The following is a 21,224-nucleotide window of genomic DNA, read 5'->3' on the forward strand; positions in this document are numbered from 1 at the left end:
CGTTGGCGCGTAATTAGTTGTACCTTGTTCTCCGTCAAAAAGGTCCAGGGTGAAACCGCAACAGACCCGAAACACAGTCAAAATTAATGTTCCACAAATCAGTGAGATTCATGTTAATGTCCTTATTAACATAACATTAGACCTTCATAGGCAAAGTTGTGGCTTATTATCGAGGTGACAAGTACAGTATATTGGCTTATGCCCGCGACCGATGTTGTAGCCGAACAAGTACAACGAACGAAAGTTCCCATTGGAGGAAATTTTGTATTTCTATCTGATGAACATTTTTGTGAATGCACTCATTCTGGCTTTTGAAACAACATTTCATTTTTGTTCATGAGCGCCAGGTTTCGTTTGACTAACAGAGAAAACCTGGCTAAATACACAGTGAACGAGCCTGCACATGGAGGGGGATCAGGACCTTTTTTTTGGCACCACAACTCCCCAGTCTCGCGTGGCAACATACACCATCAAAATGTAGATATGATGGCAGCTTGCGGAAAAAACAGCCCGTGGTGGTTACCTCACTCTGGAAATCTTTATTAGTTGGCGACAAGTTAGGATAAGGTCAGTAAGTTACTGTTTGTTAGTCCCTGATAGGCATAAGCAGATATGACGATGATGATTTACTGATGGTATGTTTTGAATCGTTTGCCTTTCCAACAATTTCCAACTTCAGCAGCCTCACATGAACTTGCACTCTTAGTGGACAAAACCGTTTAATTATCTGCAAAACGCTCCACTTTACATGTCACCATAGAAATTTCCAGCAACTCTAACAACTCTGTCTCTCACAACAATAACTTCTCCTCCTACACCATCTACAGTTACATTGGACATTTACTTTACTCTAAAAAAAAAACTATTTTTTTAATTACCTCAAATGGCAATGATAGATTTACATGTTACCCATAACGACTTAAATACAATTCAGCTTCTAAAGCTTCAACAGCCTCACGGAACAAATTGTTTGTGTCATGAGGACCTGTTGTATATACTCTACTTTTATGACTTGGCGGCAGGTGACTCTGTCTCCGTCAAGGATTTATGGTAGAGTCTGAGATATGGACCCAAATGCAAGGAGGCACAGTGACTAGGAAGAGGGAATGCGTAAATGCGGTGAGTTTATTTATGTATAGCTAGCTTCGTGTCGTGAGCTTCGGATTCGGCCATTCATCGTTGCGGCTCCACCGAGCTGACCGCGTACTTTGAAAATAGCTGAGAGCCGCGAGAGGACATCCGTATGAAGCGAGGCCAGCTGAAGATGATGATGAAGATGAGCTCGGACGTTAAGCGACATTTGAGAGGCGTTTCCCCCAGACGAGCAGGAGAGCTGGTAGCATGTTTGGCATCCACTTTTTGAGAGCATCATCGAATCCACCTTTAAGGCCAGGAAATGGGCGTGTGCAGTGGAGTTCCTTGCCGCATCATTTAACTCATTCACTCCCAGCCATTTTCACAGAAGCAATCCCGTTCGCTCCCGGCTGTTTTACTGGTTTTTGACTGATTTTGCAAGGCCCACAGAATATTGTGTTCTATTGCTATAAAAGCATGGAACCTGTCAAAAGTTAAAGTTAAAGTCTCTTCTTTCATCAGGAAAAAAAAAACTATGTTTCTATCTGCTTCCGTTGTGCAGAAATTAGCGTTAGAAGAGAGCTAAGTTTCATCAGTTTTCACAAATCTATTTAAAATTTTAAGTAATTGAGCTTTTTTTCCCCTGGTTGATCTCCTTTGCTCTGCTGCCACCTGCTGGCCGTTTGTTTAATAACTACCATTTCTGCAACCGTTCTTTGCAGTTGAGAGGCTGCATCAAAGCCTTCTGTATGCTCTAGCACAAAAAACAAAACAAAAAAAATGTATAAATACGTCTTTGGGACACTTAGAACATTATAAAAAAACGTATTTAAACGTTATTGGGAGCAAATGAGAAACGCCTACATCTGTTGGCCAATCATATGACAGTGACGTCGCGGCCCACCTCAGCCTGCGTTCTCAAGCCAGTTTGGAAGAGATTCCGTGAAACGGCTCTATTTTAACCTCACAGCCCCGAAAAAATTAGACGACACGGGGTGCAACAACCAGGCTGTTTCGGGGTAGAACCGGTGCAACAGAAAACTGTCTTAAGTAGCTGTATGCACCCTCTTTAATTGTGTATTCCCATTGATGTTTTTTTTTTTCTCAGCAGTGTAGTTCTCGAGAAGAATTTAATCCAAATGATTGATTCCAATAAAGAAAATTGCTTCCATCCATGTAACTAAAATGTAGTTTGATGCTGAGTGATGATTTCCCATGCAGCGACGAGAATCATTTTTTATTGTCTGTTTGTTGTGTCTCCTCCAGTCCATGCCAAGACGCCAGGGAGATAGAAACATGAGCACAGTCACTTCCTCATAAAGGACATTCTCTTCTCGCTGCAGGCTATGGGCTGCCATTCAACAGTAGGCAGACTTGCTTCTTGTCTGCGTGGGCGCAACAACTCTATACCGTCTTTCGGGTTTGAATAGACATCTCTTTGTAAAGTAGCTTGGTGTATGTTGGTAGCAACATGTTTGTCAGTGATCAAATATTTGTAGTCTGTGTGGAACCGCCTACTCTAGGCAAGTAAAGGGCAGCTTCTCCTGTCAGTTTCAGGGGAGGTGGAAATGACGACAAATACGAGTAAAAGAAAGGAATGAAACCCTGATTCTTTCCAAAGAGTTTCACTTGCAGTATTAATATCATGTAGTTCTCCTTTGAGCATTTTTCCAAGGCCTTTAAACCCTGATTAGCAGACGCCCTAATCACTTGGGTGCATAAGCAGCTGGGATTAACAGTAGGTAACCGTAGGTTTGTCACTGCATTAGTGCACATGCCGATCCCCGGCAGAATACGGGATCATTTCTTTCCCCGGAATCGTCAGTGATGGCACAGGCTAGTCTTCTATCTCTCAGCTAATGAAACTATCCTGACACATCATTCTAACAAACACTAACTTTTATCTCGCGGCCTCCTGCAGGCCGCAATAAAATGACCATTTTTCTTCCTATGGACGTGCCTCGGCGTGTGTTTATGCCTGTTGCCTATGTATGCGTGGAAAGCACTCCCGATTCATCAAGGTGTCACCTGTAATGGCTGCTAAATTAACCATGTGTTTCGGAGAGCAAAGCTGGCTTGATAAATCTCTTTGTGGCAGTGGGTGTAGGGTCCACTCCTTATCCACCTTTCCTGTGACCTTCGTTTTATGCCGGATCAACCACCATGGGGCTTCGCCAGCTCCAGCTGAGGTGGAAAGTGGAAATGCATTACATTTGCTTGAATTATTGTAACTAAGTCATTTTTGTTGTCTCTAGTATTGTATATATATATATATATATTATTTTTTTTTTTTAATCGTTCTTAAAAGTTATTATATTTACACATTTCATTTTGCTTTGCGGAAAGAGCAATACTTTTTTTTTTTTTTTTACTTTATGATTCTCTAAACAGTGTATTCATTGTCTTCATTTTAACAGGGACTTGTGTTAGAATTATTACTACTACTACTACTACTACTACTACTACGACTAATAATAATAATAATAATAATAATAATAACAATAATAATTGAATGTAGGGATAGACCGATATATATATATATATATATATATATATATATATATATATATATTTTTTTTTTTATATATTTTTATATATATATATTTTTATATATTTTTTTTTTTTTCAGGACAGATTATTCCGATTGCGATTATTAGTAATCAATGATGCCGATAACTGATATTTGGAGCTGATATTCATTTTCACTAAAAGGTAAAATACTGGCAAAAAAAATAAATAAATAAAAATATATATATATATATATATATATATATATATATATATATATATATATATATATATATAAACTCAAAAAATATATGAACTTTTTTTTAAGCATATGTTTATTGAACAACGTTTTGGGTTTCTAAAATATTGGAGTTTAAAAAAAAAAAGTTAGACAATAGACGTCTTTGTTTTACAAATGTAACAAAAAGTTCAGGAATCTTCCAGGGGCAGTAGCATGTCTTCATAAGTTAAATCAAAACGTAAGTAAATAGCTCCCCATTGTTTGCAACAGTATATAAAGTTGTTGTTTTTTTTTTTCAAAATATCTGAAGTAAAATATTACTTATCTAGTTTTAATTTCAAACAAACACGGAAGATGTAGAAAGTTCCCAGGGTAAGAAGCAGCTATGAAATTTAAATAATTAGTTTCGCCAGCACTCTTTTAAATTGACCTATTATCGGCCGTACGATTCTTCAAAATGGCCGACGCTGATATTCGTCAAAAAGCTGAATACCGTCCCAGCTAATATTTGGTCGTTCCCTATTTGAACGTAAGCTCCAGCCATCCTTTGTGGCGTTTGCATGTTCTCCGCATGCTTGCATCGTTTTTTTTTTTTGCGATTGGCTGACGTCCAGTCCAGCCTGTACTGCACTTCTCACCCAAAGCCAACTGGAATCGATTCCAGCTCACCCGTGGCCCGAATGAGGATAAGCGGTAGAGACAATAGATAGACGGAGGGCGTGATAAGAAGATCTGATGAAGTCATCGCTTTGCAATAGCCTGGGGCTGTCTTTTAAAAAATAAGTGATTAAATAATAACCTGAAACAAATGAGCATGTAACTGTGCAAAACACAACAAAGCAATCGTATCCTGGGGTTTCCACTGATTTATATCAGTTGGTACAGAGACACCGACCCGCGGGGGGGAGCTTATCTTGGCTTACCCTCTTCATTCTGATCCCACTGCTGTAGGGTCTTGGGCTGGTTGGGAGGAACACAGGCTCAGTGAATGGATAGTTTTGTGAATAAATGGAGTGAGAAAGCAAAGAGATGGATGAAAGAGAAGCTTTGGGAAGGGCGGAAGAAAGCAAAAAGTCAAAGGTAATGGAAGATGAAACGATTGCGTCTGGACAAAGTCGGACATATCGGGGACAGAAACAGTTCTGAGGGGGGAAGCGCTTCCTTTGCAGAGTAATCAGGGCATGATCAGAATATTGTTGGGCAGGTGGAGGGAAGGAACCAGCGGAATGATGACGCAAAGGTCATGGACAATGTTCGAAGCTCACATTCAAAAGTTTAAGGATGTTCACTAACATGAACGGGTCGTGATTCCACTGGACTCGTTCTGCAAATCCATATGCTGTCATGACTGTGATGTTGTAATCGCCACTCCTTTGCTCATTGTGACAGTAAAGAACATGACATTAAATTTTAAAGGTCGAACACCTTTTAACTGTCCAAACCTTAAAGGCTCGGTCTGCCGGTTTCACTCGGGAAAAATGCACTTTTTAAATACGGGATTTAAACAAACAAACTACTTCTCAATTTACAGATGTGGGCTTCTCTTAATTTCTAGTGGTGATTTTGTCCTAAACAATCACCACCCCCCAAGCCTGTATTTGGCCATTTTGTGTTTGTTTTGTAAACAGCGGGACGTTTCTATGGAAAGACGTATTATTATAATTTTTTTCACTCACTCACTCACTCACTCACTCACTCACTCACTCACTCACTCACTCACTCACTCACTCACTCACAGAAGCTTACGTGTGAATGAGTGAGTGAAAAAGAAAAAAAAAATCCGTGCGCGCTTTCAAATTGCCACGGGAGTGACGTCACGCAGCCGACACGTTCGCCCGGCCCCGTTTGCGACACTCCACCCCCCTGCTCTGCGATTGGCTGGAGGGGTGTAAACACTGTCTTTCCACAGAAACATCCCGCTGTTTACAAAACAAACACAAAATGGCAAAATACAGGCTGGTGGGGTGGGGGTTTAGGACAAAATCACCACTAGAAATTAAGAGAAACCCACATTTGTAAATTGAGAAGTAGTTTGTTTTTTTAAATCCTGTATTTAAACAGTGCATTTTCCTGAGTGAAATCGGCAGAAACAGAGTCAAACGTCATCAATCTAGCGATGGATGGTTTCTGTCAGCCCCAATCCCAAGATGATTTCTTACATCCATGTAGGTTTTTATAAACTACATTTCCTTCGATTATGTTGCAATGTCTGACCATGACTGTGTTCTTCCACACACGTGAACAGTTGGACTTTGTCAGAGATGACACCATAATGAAACCTTCTTCAAAACCATTCTTGTGTGGAGTCCCCTGTGTCACCCTAATCTTGGAATAATAGCTCAGATGACCCGTCACTTCAATACCCCGCGGTTGGAAAATATCAATAGTGCTGAACCACTAAAAGAGGAGCTTGTAAGAGCTTCATGCCTGAAGGAGAAGTGCTGCGATTGTAAAATACAGCAAAAGAGGTTGAGACAAAAGGTAAAAGAGCACATTCAATGCGACATTTTCAAGGTGTGAATACAGAAAAGAAAATCTTCTCTCTGACACGGCTCCAGTTATCAGCAGGAGACCATTGACATGCTGCTGCATCACTACTTGTTTTTATTTATTGTCGATTTTTGTTTGCAATTACCTTTTTTGTTTAGATATTGGTTTTGGATTTAATGTTTTGTTGTTTTGTGTTTTTGATTCGTACTGGTGAATACCTTTTTTGTTTAGTTATGTGATTTTATGGTTTTTGATTTGCTGTGGTGGTTAATTTTCTTTTTTTTTTCGCTTACCATTTTTGTCTCTGGTTAGTTATTTTGGGGTTTTAATTTGATGTCGTCTTTCGCATTTTGTTCTTGTTCACTTCAGGGCCACCATAAATTTGTCAAGTGTCACTGTAAATTTTGTAAATGTGTCACTCAAAAATGATGTTCTACCAATCTAAATATTAAATATCTAAATATTACTAACCATAACTTTCCTGAGTACAAAGGGCTCCTTAAACGCCACAACAGCTAAATTTATCCATAAAAATCAAAATCTACGGTACATATATTGGCCACTAAGCTTCATAATTTTTTTTTTTTTACTTTTAATGACCCGGATTTTTTATTTTTTATATTTTTTTTTAATCAAGCAATGCTGAATGCAGCTAGTTTCTCACTCTTGTTGTTAGATGTGTCAAATTTGTCGATGAGTTTGAGCTATTCTCTTAATCATACAGCAGTCCAAGCATTTTAAAGATCGTTAGTAATAGTGGTTTTTTTTTTTTTTTTGGTTTTTTTTTACACTGCTCCATGCTGTCAGGATCCACTAGCAAACCTCAGCAACAGTTGCTCTTGTAAGCATTACTTTCACGCTTCACTCTTCACGTTTTGGTCAAAGATTTCATCATCCAAGCCTCCCACGGAACTACGCAAATGACGTTCCGTATTCCGTATGAGGGCAGACTCGGACAGTTCAATTTGTCCACTGTGACACGTTGAGTAATTTCATTGGTCAGATGTGATGAGGCTATATCGGTCAATCTATTGGCGTCATGAAGCTTGTCAGCAATGAGCCATGAAAATTTAAAGCAGAAGAGTTCAAAGTGTGGAAATAAAGCAGCAGCTTATAGTCCGGAAAGTACGTTATACTGACTGATTTGATTTTCAAAATGGTTCTCTAATGGTTTGTACCCCATTTACAAAAGCAGAATTAAAATCACAAGCACGGATACTTACAGTCAACAAATGTGTTTTATGGGGTCCCACAGCGCACCTTCATAGAATTCTGTTTTCCAAACTTTATATTTGTTATATTAAAGCATATTCATGATATATGGCTTCAAATCTCACTCTCCTCAGATGAATGTTTTCTACATAAAACAAACTACAATTGATAGTTTGAGTAACATTGATCACAGGGCAACTGTAAACATCCGACAAATGAATAGTGACACATTTAAATTTTACTCACGCGTACTAAAGCGCAGATGCAGGTGGTCTCTGATTACCTGCTGTTTGGATCGTTTGAACCAATCAAACAGATTAAAATCAAAGTAAGATCGTACTCGCAAATACATTTTCTACGGGTAATTATAGAAGCACAATCTAATTCAACATGTTTTATATATATGTTCCCTGTTAAACGTTATAACAATTTAATACATATTTGTTCAGTATTATATATTTAAGGGGTGCAAGTCAACCCTAATTCTCTCTGCTTTTCATATTAATAGGCATAACCATTGCACTTAACTTGACCTCACAACCCTGCTCATTATTCTTTCACAAGTAGATTCCGTTCACTGTCACTTATCTAACTTTTAATGAAGAGAAAGGTTGTTGAGCAAGACCTACAACTGTTATGGTGCTAATGTTGCACATCACTACTTTAACTGCCTCTCACGCATTATAGTCTATAACTCTCTAAAATCTAGATTGATTATTCGCGATGGTAAAAACGAATGACTCCCGAATGGAACTGAATGGTTACCCCTCGCACTTTTCTGAAATAAAAGACACGTCATGACCCTACAAATGAAAACTCAAATTTGTTCAAAATGGTGGCACTTGTATGGCGCTTTATGTAGACTAGGGGTGTTAAAAAAAAATCGATTCGGCGATATATCGCGATACTACATCGCGCGATTCTCGAATCGATTCAATAAAAAAACAAATCGTTTATTTTTTTTTTTTAAGAGCTCAGAATTGTTCATTCGGTAGTCTTACCGATTCAACGTCTTATCATCATTGCCTTTTTTGTGTGTGTGTGTGTGTGTGTGTGTGTGTGTGTGTGTGTGTGTGTGTGTGTGTGTGTGTGTGTGAATAGATTTATTAGATTTATAAACTTCCATTTTTAATGGAAAAATATTCAACAAAACGTCTGACTTCGGGTTAGGATTCACACCTTGAGCATGGAAGAATGTTATATGAACGGAACATTAAGCCTTAATATTTTATTTTAATGCTGTTCAAACATGAAACAGATTACAACCTCTATAAGACTGAAATTTCAGATAAATAAATAATACATTTTCATATAAATCTTACACTCTACAAGCTTAGTGATTAGTATTTTCTAAATTTGAATGAAAAAAAATCGCAACAATCGACTTTGTATCGGGATTAATCGGCATCGAATCGAATCGTGACCTGTGAATCGTGATACGAATCGAATCGTCAGGTACTAGGCAATTCACACCCCTAATGTAGACCATACTGTACCCAAAGAGATTTACAGAGTCTCATTTACTTATTTGAAAGGATTACAGTATTGACCACATAATATACTGGTGAAGTTTGTCTGCTACTTCTACTGCCGAAAAACTCTTCCTTTTTAGTATAAAATTACTTACTTTAAGGGTTTGTTTGGTTTTTTTTGCGTCTGCTGGTGCCGTTAAAGCCATCATTGTTGTCTGGGACAAGCTTTCTAGCTAGTTAGCTTGCCGGGAAGTCTGGAGACGTCTCTCCAGGGCCATATTTGTTCTCCGTGGCTAACTCCCTTTATTTGATGCCGTGGCAGAGTGAGGAGTGAGCAAAGTAATGACACAGGGGTTGATATACAACTGAGATGGGCTTTTTTTTTTTTTTACTGTACTGCTTAAATTACATTAACCTATGAGCTGGTTACCTATTCGCTTAACCCAGTGCTTCTCAATTATTTTCTGTCATGTTTGGTGCCCTCCACATACTTTCAATGTAACCTTGCACACTTTCTACTCTAAGCACATCGTAACAGCACACTGAAATGTCAGCAAAAAAAAATAAAAAATATCGCTTCACTACTGAGTGATGAAAAGTTTAAATGTGCCCTTGCTTAGAAGAAAGAAAAGAAGACCATTTTTTATTCATAGTGAACTCACTGGCAGTCTGAATGACGATTTTAAAGCGAAGTTGACGCATTTTGCTGATATTACACAGTGCAACGTGGCTATTGTTTATTTACTGCACTCAAATAACCTTCCGCTGCCTCTATCGACACTCGTCTGATTATCAAGGGCAGTCTTTTGTGTACATATGCAGTACATGACTGTTAAAAAACCTTGTCTGGAAATTTTCAAGTAGATGGTATGAGTTTTCAGGCAATATATCAAGCTTTTAAACCAATTATAGAAATGATGTATCAATAAAGGAAGGCACCAGGGTCAAGCTCACAGTCTGGTTTGGACGGTTTTGCGTGGATTTTGCATTTTGAATGCGTCCCAGGCTGGCTTTCCTTCACCACTCAAATGATTTTTTTCTTCAAGGCCAACTTCTTATTAAACTGGTATTATTATTAATTTAATAATCAGGTAGAAAATTGGTTTGATATGGAGATTTCACGTAGGAGTTAGAAAAATGAAGTACTGTAGGTCAGAGACAATACTGCAACTCTCCCGTAGCAAAGTCTGACCTTCCAACGTCCTCTCAATACATTATTACAGTCAAAATGATTTCTATACAGCAGGGGTGTCCAAACTTTTTCATTTGAGGGCCACATACAGAAAATCGGAAGGACGTAAGGGCCACATAATGTTATGAAGAGAAATTGTATTTAGTCCTAAAAATTGTACAAATAATTTATTTGTGCTTTTGTATATTTAGAAAAATGCTGCAGTATATAAACCAATTTATTTGTAATATGGCAGTAGGGTTATTATAGCTTGGGAATTTTTCATTTTGTTTTGAGTTTATTTTTTATTTTTTTAATTTAGTTAGTTTTAATTATTTTTCAGGGTGGTTCTGTTAGTTTTTTTTTTATTAGTTTCCGTTCTTTAATAAATGCTTAGTTTTAGTTTAGTTAGTTTCAGTATTAGTTTTAGTTTTTTTTAATGTGTATTACTCGTGCGCAACATTTAAAAAACACCATGGGTATGACGTCATTATTCCAGTTTATATCAAAATAAATCTACTAAAAGTCACATTTTAGAATCATCCCCAAAGGCTCATGCATTAAATTAATTACCAAAGACTAAAACAAATGACATTTTTGCTATAATTATAGTTTTATTTTAGTTAGTTTTGTAAACCTAAAATGTAGTTTCAGTTAGTTTTCTTTTTTTAAAAAGCATCTTTGTTTTTGTTTTATTTCGTTAACGAAATTGTTTTTTGAATTTTTTTTTCCGTTAGTTTTAGTTAACTAAAATAACTTTTAATAGCACCTGTGTTTTTCGACACCTTCCCTTCTTACTTTGACCATCTCCAAACATTTTTATTTTATTTTATTTTATTTTATTTGAACTGAGTCATTTTTAGCATATGTCGCGGGCCACTAAAATATGGACGGTGAGCCGCACCTCTGCAACTTTTTGCTTAAATATGAACATAGAAAGAGTCCTGGAGATAAGGTCGCAGAGACATGGCCACGACCCGAGTGAACACACTGGAGCGAGAGTCCAAGTTGGAGGAGTTTGAAACTGAAAAAAGTCTGCAAAACGCAGAAACTTAAGTGTGGGCAAGCAATGAAAATATTTCTCTTCTAAATCGATAGTTGTGAACCAGTTGCCCTGGCAAAGAGCCTGAACCACCTTTGAAGTGCGCATCATGTGAAATTGGACAATTTCCAAAACCATGTTCTGAACTGCAGATCAAGCACCAGACTTTGCGCTCCGATGTTTTTTTTGGAATGAGTAATTATCTTAAATGCGCCTCTCTCTGGGACCACAGGGTCAATCGTCCCCTTGTCCTCCAAGGTGACTGTTTCCTGGTTGAGAGTTTGAGCCGTCATCTGGTTCGTAATGACCGTCATTTAGAGCCACGCGAAAAACTGGCAGCTGGCAACGGAACTGCAGTCAGTGTCACTGAGACAAAGTTTTCAGCATCCATATACAGTAGGCTACACTGTAATTTAAAAAAAAATAAAAAAATCTGGCAGCTGTGTTTGCCAGTATAATTCTGTAAAAATTGCAATAGAAATGTAAACAGTTTTACGGGCAAAACTGTAAATTTCATATTGAAAATCATCCACAAAGGCTCATGCATTAAATTAATTACCAAAGATAGTTATAGTTAGTTTTAGTTAATTTTGTAAACATAAAATGTAGTTTGTTATTTTTCATTTTTTAAAAAGCATTTTCGTTTTTATTTTACTTCGTTAACAATATTGTTTTTTTTTTCATTTTAGTTTGTTTTTTCGTTAGTTTTAGTGAACTAAAATAACCTTTGATGGCACCTGTTTTTCGACACCCTCCCTTCTTACTTTGAGCATCTAAACATTTTTTTGTTTTGTTTATTTTATTTGAACTGAGTCAAATGCCATTTTTAGCACACGTCGCAGGCCACTGAAAAATGGACAGCGGGCCGCAAATGGCCCCCCGGGGCGTAGTTTGGACACCCCTGGTTTCAGGTGTTGATGGAGGGTAGAAATCATCCGCATTCCTGCTGTAAAATATTTGTTGTGACACTTTGTTTCCCGCATCATTAACTATTCATATTTCTTCCAACAGTTCCATAACGTTCAATGTCACGACCTTTGTAAATATTCATAAATGAAATAAAATATCGGACTGACACGTGGATATATACTTGTTCAACTCTTTGCCCTAACTGAAGTGTGGCTCCGCGTGAGTACGCCGTGTCTCCAGTTTTTGTGCTCCTATTGAATGTGAGAGGTCACAGCTGGAGGCAAAACTGCTGTTGTGTGGTGGAGAGGCGGCTCGTCGTGGGTGGCCGGCCTTTGCTTTTATTCTAATCAACTCCTGCTTACAGCCCGTGCTCTGTTGTCAAGCATTTAGGAACAAACTAGCGCAGAAACAGCATGCTGCAGTGTGAAGCAGCATTTTACGCGTAATCACCCACGCAGCTGCAACATCTTTTGTGCCACCGATGCATTGTCGCCATGCTTGTTATTGACAACGTACAGTACAAAAGAAATGACGTCTGCCACGGCATTCTCTAGAAAGAAATGTATTTGCTTATGTGAGGATCTTTTGTTTACCGTAGAAAAACAAGAGACAAAACATGTTTGTGGATACCTAAAAGAAAGAGAATGTGGTGAAAACAATCCATCAATTGTCAACAATTAAATTAGCTGTTTTGCTCGTGAATCTCATACAGTGCACTATATTGATTCTCATTCTTCTTATTTTTTTTTAAACATACAATTTAAACTCTCAATGCATTTAGAATGGCATTTTTATTATCAAAATACAAGCTTTCAAGATCTCCCAATCAAATACAATATTGACCATTTTGTCATTTGACAATTCTGGTTATCCACAAGATAAGTGAAGTGGTTCACATAACAGTTGGTGATATGTGACTGATCTCTATTCATATTGTGCGATTGATTGTTGACCACAAAGTACATTTAATTGGCACAGCATATTTTTTTTAATATGCAGAATACATATAGTACAAGTAAAAAACAAAGAAAAAAAAAACAATGTAGTTTTACTGCCTTATTAATATTGCTTTGTCCTTACCATTACACCCGAGGTCAGCGGGGATAGGCTGCAGCTTCCTGACCCTGAACAGGATGAGTGATTATAGAAAATGGATGGATATTAGCTCAGTAACTAGCTTGTTCGTGGTGTCAATTCTGAAGCTCGAGTACAAGTACAGTTACATTAAGTTTTCATTATATAGTTTACCATGCATTTTCTGTTGTAACTTTAGCACCTTATTTCATGACGTAACCCACAGGTTCTAAATTTGTTCAAATGAATGAAAATTAGAGTTTCATTTTAGCAATCTCTTTCAGAAATCATGGTAAAAGTAGTGGTGTAAATTGCCAAGACGGACATTGAGGTACGTGTCCAAGAAGTGGAAACAAACACTGTTTGGAACAATTAATCAATGGCTCCAACCAGGTTTGGGAACCCCCCCCCCTTTTTTTTTATTTCAGCTTGTGATGTCTGTATAGCCGTTCTATCTGTAGTTTTACTGTTCTATCACACGTTTTTGTGCGTACGCATGGTCAGAGCCGTGCGTAAATTCACACGCGTCCTCATGCGTCAATCCAAACGGATAAATCCCAATACTTTGTGTGGGAATATTCGTATGCACGCTTGACACGCACTTCCGTGCGTACGCTCGCTTGATAAATGAGGCCCCTGATGCGTCTCGCCTGTCAGGAAGCTGTGAATCTGCTGGCTGATGGCGAGGGAAACAGAGAGCTCGAGGAGCCCAGAGGAAAAGGAATTTCAGGTAAGATGGTGTAAGTTCTGCTCGGTTGAGGTGTGCCACAGTGAAGTGTAGTTCACAGCTTTCAATTGAACTTTACTGTAATACTTCACAAAAAAAAGAGAGAATTTCAATGTGTGTGTGTGTTTTGTTTTTGTTTTTTTGTAAATCCCTTTACTAGTTTAATGCTAACGTTATGAAAATGAAACGAAAAGTCTTCAAACCTTCCGCTGTGGTCAATTTTTTTGTGACCGAACTGACTGAATGCATATACAGTCAAACCTCGGTTTTCGAACGCTTCTGTTCTCGACCAAATCGGTTTTCGACCAGAAAATTCGAGAATTTTATGTCTCAGAACTCGTCCAAAAAAAATTGGCTCTCGAACCGATAAAAGCCGAGCGTACCTGAACGCAACTCACTCGCTGAGTGGAGAAAAGGCTACAAAGCTGTCTATTCCTTAAGTCTGATATGTTCAACTTTAACTGCGTAACTGAGACGAATCCTGATTTGCATAATTTGTAGTCTGTTCATTGGAAAGCGAGTTCACGTGGCACAACTTACCCTCGCGTTCGTGCGTGTGGCCACTTGAACAGAATCAGTCTTCGCCAGCAGCGATAGCAGCAGGAAGTCTGGCGCTAGCTAGCGTGTGCGTCAATGACTGGTGGGTCCTGTTGTCCTTATTTCTTGTCTGTAACCTTCTTGCCAGAATCAGCTATAGCTTGTTCCTTCTAAAATGTTTGTTACGAACTTTTGGGCGGTGTTTCCTCATCCGCACGTTACCACATAGCACTCGTCAGTTGATGTTGCGCTGCTCAGCCCGAAACCGGAAGTGTCACCATTTAGTTTCACAATAAGAACGCATAGCGGAAGTGATGTTCTAAATGACGCTAGCTTAACTGCGCTAATTTAATTTGTGTAAATTGTTTCGGATTTCGAATAATTCGCTTTTGGAACAGCCTTCTGGAACGGATTATGTTCGAAAACCGAGGTTTGACTGTATAACCTTTCAGCCAACACCAATAATGGCAACTGCACCAAATGGAAAGATGAAGACTGTTTCAAATTATTATTTCCATCCATTCATTTTCTGAATTCCCCCCCCCCCCAAGGGTGGCGTCGGTGCTGGAGCCTATCCCAGTTGGCTTCGGGCAGCAGGCGGGGTGCAACCTGAACTGGTTGCCGGCCAATCCAGGCAAGTAATTATTTATTTATTCATAATCTGTTTCCAAACGTAGCAGTACAGTCAAGTGAGGTTACAGCTGCCGTCATTGTTTTTGGCCGTCGCACCAGGACCAAGACAGAAAAAAAAAGTTTGCACACGACTCTTAATCTCTGGTTAAAACGAGTCAAGCTAATGTAGAACGCAGTCAGCCTATTTCTGTCATGTTACCACCTGTGAATGAATGTTTGTTCTTGGTGTTAAGTAAGGGACAACACTGACTCGGATTGCAGAAATCTGGTCTGGTTGATAAAATTATTCTTTTTTTTGTTTCTTATGGCTTGCTTATACAGATTTTTTGTTACAGTGACATGTGAAGAAGCATTGTAAGTGTGCGTATTGTGATGAGGAAAGGGCCTATTTGTTAAAACATTATAGATGAAATTGTGGCAGCTGATTTTGTAGTTTTTTTTTTTTTTCTAATACTATATTTTTCTATATGTGTATTTTCAGCTAATATTTTGTGGAATATTTATGAAATTGTTTCCATTTATCTTTGTGGTTAACTCATTTGCACCCCAAAATGTATAAATATGTTCTATTTTAAATGTTTTTAGTGTCCCAAAGATGTATTTATACTTTTTTTTTTTTTTTTTTTTTTTTTTTTTGCCGCAGCCTCTCTACTGCAGAGAACGGTTGAAGCAATGGAGTTATTGCAAAAACTGCCGGCATGTGGCAGAAGAGTATAAGAGATGAACAAGGGCCATGTTAACAAGCTGATTTTTGCACAGTTCTAAACATGTTTGTGAATAATGATGAAACTTTGCTATAGTCTAATGCTAATTGCTGAAAAACGGAAACAGATTGAAATATACTTTTTTTTTCCTGATGAAAGAAAAGACTTTAATCTTTTTTTGGTAGGTTCCCTAATTTTAGAGCAATAGAACACAATATTCTGTGGGACTTGTAAAATCAGTCAAAATCCAGTAAAACAGCCGGGAGCAAAGGGGGTTTGGTTGCTTCAGTGAAAATGGCTGGGAGTGAATAAGTTTTTAATATAGTGTATATTTTCGTAGGTTATGTATTTTGTACTCATGTTGGTATGCACTTTTTGTCCATTTTTTGGGTCTAAATAATAGTTGGATTTTCTTTTTTCTTTTTTCTTTTTTTAAATTCATGTGACATTTAATGTATGCCATGAAACTAATTCTAATTAAATAAGCAATGACCATCACAATCTGTGCTATATATATCACATATAAAGAGCTCAGCGAGTTTTTTGTCTTTGTGAGCCAGCTGCATATACTGTAACAAATCAATAGGAGTCCAAACGTGTCAATGAGGGACCAAAATTCAATTCCTCCGCCTCTCAAATACTGCACTTGTCTGTCACTCATCAACAGCGCAATAATGAAGTCTGTCTCTTTCTCTGTTCACACCTTTTTATTGTGTATTGACATTTCTTTCCAGCCTTGCGATAACAGCGTATAAATCACCTTTATGGAGGCGCCGAATAAAGTGGTAACTACAGCTTTTGAAAGGCCATCAGAGGCAACAAAGCTTGTGAAAATAAGAAAAATGTAATTGGATTTTCTTTGTTACTTATTGACAACTCTTACTTTTTTTTTTTTTTTTTTTTAAGACAAGTAAGGCAAACTTCCAAATAGCTTTTCAAATCGTTCTGTCTCATTATTGACAGAAGAGGGACACATTATTTAAGTCGTCGGGCTTTCTAGTGCAGCTGCGCTTGAGCGTAAAAACTAGCGCATTCTCGTTTTGTCTGTTTGGAAATTTGGCAGACCGCTCTGCGCCACGGTGGGCACACTGGCGTTCCAAGTGTGCTTCTTTTGACGATGCTCACAGTGAACCAGACAGTTTTGTGGCTGGAAGCAGACTAACTAAACCTGCTGGCACCAAGTCTAACTGTTGGCGCAGGTAGTGTAACAAAATTTTGGTGAATTTGATCGGGGTGCAGGCAGGCAGATGTCATCATATTTCATTCATAAATATGACATCAACTTGCACTGAACCTTCTGAATCAATGTAGGAAGCAATTTATTAAAAACATTATCATTATGATTATTATTATTATTATTATAAGGGTCACACATGGACACTCAACTCAACTTTATTTATAAAGCGCTTTAAGAACAGGCGTTGCTGTATACAAAGTGCTGTACATAAACATTTCTGCAGATATGTAATTATCTGAAGAAATTACACTTTAAAACATGACATGTATTGCAGTATATATACAGTGTAAATGTATTGTTTCCTCAAAATATAGCCATTATATATAACAATATAGGAACTCATTTGCTCCCAATAACGTGTAAATACGTTTTTTAATGTTGTAAGTGTCCCAAAGACGTATTTATACGTTTTTTTTGTATGCTAGAGCATACAGAAGGCTTTGATGCAGCCTCTCAACTGCAAAGAATGGTTGCAGAAATGGTAGTTATTACACAAACGGCCAGCAGGTGGCAGCAGAGAAAAGGAGATCAACTAGGGCCATGTAGAAAAAAAGCTAAATTACAATTTTAAATAGATTTGTGAAAACTGATGAAACTTAGCTCTCTTCTAATGCTAATTGCTGCAAAACGGAAACAGATAGAAACATACTTTTTTTTCCTGACGAAAGAAGAGACTTTAATCTTTCTTTTGGTAGGTTCCATGCTTTTATAGCAATTGAACACAATATTCTTTGGGCCTTGCAAAATCAGTCAAAATCCAGTAAAACAGCCGGGAGCGAACGGAATTGCGAAATGTGAAAATGGCGGCGAGTGAATGAGTTAATAGCTAAACCCCGTGCAACACAGGTGAGTACAAGTTACCCTATGTGAAAATGTCTAAATTGAGCAGACTTAAGTCATTTTCCAGCAAGAAAGCCTGCAAACCGTTTTCTCAAGACAATCGGACTAAGGATCACTGGAACCATGTCCTGTGGTCTGACGAGACCAAGATAACTTTATTTGGCATATGTGGTGGCAACCGGGTGAGCACTACGAATGATGTCATGTTCTGGCGCTGCAGTTTATTGAGGGAACATGAACGCCAACATGTATTATGAAATACTCCAGCAGAGCATGATCCCCCTCCATCCGGAAAGCTCGCCGTTGTTTGATGGTGGGCAAGCAGGAGCTGCAGGTGCTGAGCGTCGGAGAACATCTGCACGTGTGTTTTCACCAGAGAGGAGAAACCCATTAAAAGTGAAAAGCCAAAGCAAAATGGAGCGGCATCTGTCCTCCGTGTTTCACGTGGGCCGACCTCTTTGTTTTGATGCAGATGAGCGTCACCTCAGCAGCACCTTAGGTGATTAACCGCACACTGTTTGTGAAAGATTGTATAAACAAACAGGTGTCCTCCGCTCCCTCTGCAGCTCATTATAAGCCTGCACATTTTTTTTGTTTTTATTTTTATGGCATCTTTATCAAGTGAAAGGTGACTATTTTGAAGGCAAGCCTGCTTAGTGGCCAACTATGGTTATGTATGTGTCTCTTAGTAAGAGTTAGTATTTGCTGGGCAGAAACTAGCAGGCTAGTTAGACTCTTTTTTTCCTCGTCTCTAATGGCGTGAGGAGAAAACAGTTTTATCTCCTCTCCCTCTTAAAATGTGACTCAACGCTGCAGGCAGAGTGCTGGTTAATGGCAGGTGAGGGAGAATTCCTCGCGGAAAGGACAAAAACAGGACACGCGCCGAGCTCCGCTGTTACCTTTCAACATTCTGGGTGCTTGAACAAAAGATGTCTGGCAAGGGAGCTGACACAAAGAGACAAGAAGAAAATTCCTTGACATACAATGCACCTTGAATTCTTTCGCACCAAGCTATTGTTATAGCGAGGGAGGTGGGGTGTGACTGGCGCTGCCTTATGTGTTTTTGTGCATTGTGCACATGCTCGCCTCAGAGCTTTTGTAAGGGCTGTACAGTGGGTGGCTTTGTGGTAGGCTTGCAAAATCACTGCATCTGCATATTTTCTCTAGCGACCAATTAGAGAGTCAACATAAGAATTCTAAAGCACTTTCGTCCATTTGCATCTTTTTTTCATTTGCTTATCTTTATTTGAAATGGTGTTCTTCTTCCTTTTCTTCCTCGCAGGCATTCTTCAGCGTCGGTGATGTCACACTTGCACGACAATTGGATACGAGATGCATCATTGATTGTTGTAGGATAATTTCAGACTGAATGAAAAGCTGAGGAATATTCAACAAGACATCATGCGTTGTACTTTAGGACAGCGTTTCTTTACCTTGTTGGAGGTACTGAATTAACCCACATTCACCAAACCCTTCTTTATTGAAAAATGAAATAGACTGTTTTTTTTCCCTTTTCAAATTCGAGACATAGGTATAGAGTTCACTGATGAACAAAATGAAGTAGTAGAGTAGCCTTTTAATCGAAACTGGCTCCCTTCACCTTGAATTCCGAAAGTGTTCTTATATTTCTCATTCGCGTTGCAGCGTAAGGAAGTGTTCCGTTTGTATTGCTCGATAGCTCGTGCTGGACTAGAATTGCTCAACTTTGCATTACAAATCAAGCAATTAGGACACTGATTCCCATCAACTCAACTCTATATTTACAGAGCACTTTAAAAACAACCACGGGGCAAGCAGATTTGATGAAAACAGCAGAGGCCCCAGAATTGAACCCTGTGGAACACCATATGTTATGTGATACATGTGAATTCATATTGCACGTATTCATCTGACCCCTTTCTTTTTTGCTCGACATATAATACAATACAAGAGACCTAAAAGCTCTTTTCCCTACTGTTTTAAACATACAATTATATATAAAAATAAAAAAAATCGCACGACATGCTATCGCTAGAGCCACAAGTTGATTACTGAGTGCACCAAGTTCCCTGCAGCACAAATAGGCCAAGCAATGTAGCGTGATCAACCTGCAGCCAATGATGGCTTATCATCACAAACCAATTGTGTTGGGTGAGTGACCTCTCCTTGACCTCTGCTGAAAACCTGAGACGGACTTACCGAACCCCTGGGGTTCAATTAAACCCAGGTTAAGAACCACTGCTGTAGAACAAATGTGGTACATTTACCTGACGTGCAGTTTTCCTTTTATAAAGAATGTGGGATTTTGTACTCTGTTTTCTGTTGTGACTCAGAACACTTTTTATGGACGCCTACATATGAACCACACATTTTGCTTTTTGTATGTTTAGTTTTTCACAACATTCATTAACAAAATCACAAAGACATACTGCATTTGTGAGAAATATGATTTTTTTTTTTTCATCGCACATCCTTGGAAACTTGTGAGAACAGACGGAACAAAAGTGCATATGGGCAAATTCACTGCATGCGTGTTGAGCAATTCTCCAATCTGTAAGACTCGATGGATCAATTCCCCCCTGAATCTCGATGAGTTATTAATGTCCACATTCTGTCTTTGTTTTTTGTTTTTTTGTTTTTAAACTGATGTGCAAATCATTTGGGATAGATTTTTTTATTTTTTTTTTAGCTCCCAGTGAATTCATCATTTTTTTCTGATGTCAATATTATTATTTTTTTCCCCACAAAGCGTTCAGAAGTGGGCAACTTGGATCAAAATTCCTGTCGGCGGCATTGTTACCCTGACCTCGGACAAGACGCTTAAACCTGCATGATTCATCCATGTAAATAGATGTTCACGGAGCACGCACGTTGCATCTTGTACCAGTGGAAAGCCACCGAAAATTGTGAGCGTTTGAATGCTTTAAATAGCTAATGTGAGAACTTAAAGCGCTATAGTACTTCCACTTCGAATTACATTATGCCTAAACATCCACTTTAATTCTCCACCTGGAGAGGCTGATTAGGGAAAAAAAAAAAAAAAAGACTGTTAATGCCCTGGTACTTTAACCTTTTTATAAGTCAGACTCCTTTGACTTAAGACACAAATAAAACTGTTAGCTTCCTGTCAAGTGAGGTGCCAGTGGTGTTCTCGAACGCCGATTGACAGCTTGTTTGTAAAAGATCTCACTTAGAGCAGTCAATGTTGCCAGATCAATAGTTTGCAGTTGCGCATAAACACCGTGACTGCTTTCCAATCCGTAACGTGCGTTCGTATGTCATTTGTTCTTTCGACCGGTAATCGAAAACCGAAAACTGAAAAAAAAATTGCCTCGTTTTGTCACAATTGAATTTTAAACTCACGTGAAAAATAT

The 21,224-nt window shown here is 38.4% G+C and overlaps 1 protein-coding gene and 1 long non-coding RNA gene across 6 annotated transcripts in view; one reads left to right on the top strand and one right to left on the bottom strand.

Annotated features, from left to right (window-relative positions):
- Window positions 1-14,734, bottom strand: part of LOC144025426 (uncharacterized) — a 21,512-nt gene extending 6,778 nt beyond the window's left edge. For 2 of the 5 annotated variants that reach the window (XR_013284856.1, XM_077531426.1), the window contains exon 1: window positions 14,461-14,734. The gene's annotated coding sequence lies outside the window, so the exon portion shown is untranslated. The other 3 variants (XM_077531425.1, XM_077531424.1, XM_077531423.1) reach the window with 3 other exon arrangements.
- On the top strand, window positions 14,341-20,486 carry LOC144025427 (uncharacterized). Its single transcript, XR_013284857.1, has 3 exons — window positions 14,341-14,560; window positions 15,009-15,091; window positions 19,154-20,486. It is a non-coding gene; the product is annotated as an uncharacterized LOC144025427 (long non-coding RNA).
- Window positions 20,487-21,224: the final 738 nt, after the last annotated feature.

The sequence above is a fragment of the Festucalex cinctus genome, chromosome 9 (genome assembly GCF_051991245.1).
Source record: "Festucalex cinctus isolate MCC-2025b chromosome 9, RoL_Fcin_1.0, whole genome shotgun sequence".
In the NCBI taxonomy this organism is placed as follows: Eukaryota; Metazoa; Chordata; class Actinopteri; order Syngnathiformes; family Syngnathidae; genus Festucalex; species Festucalex cinctus.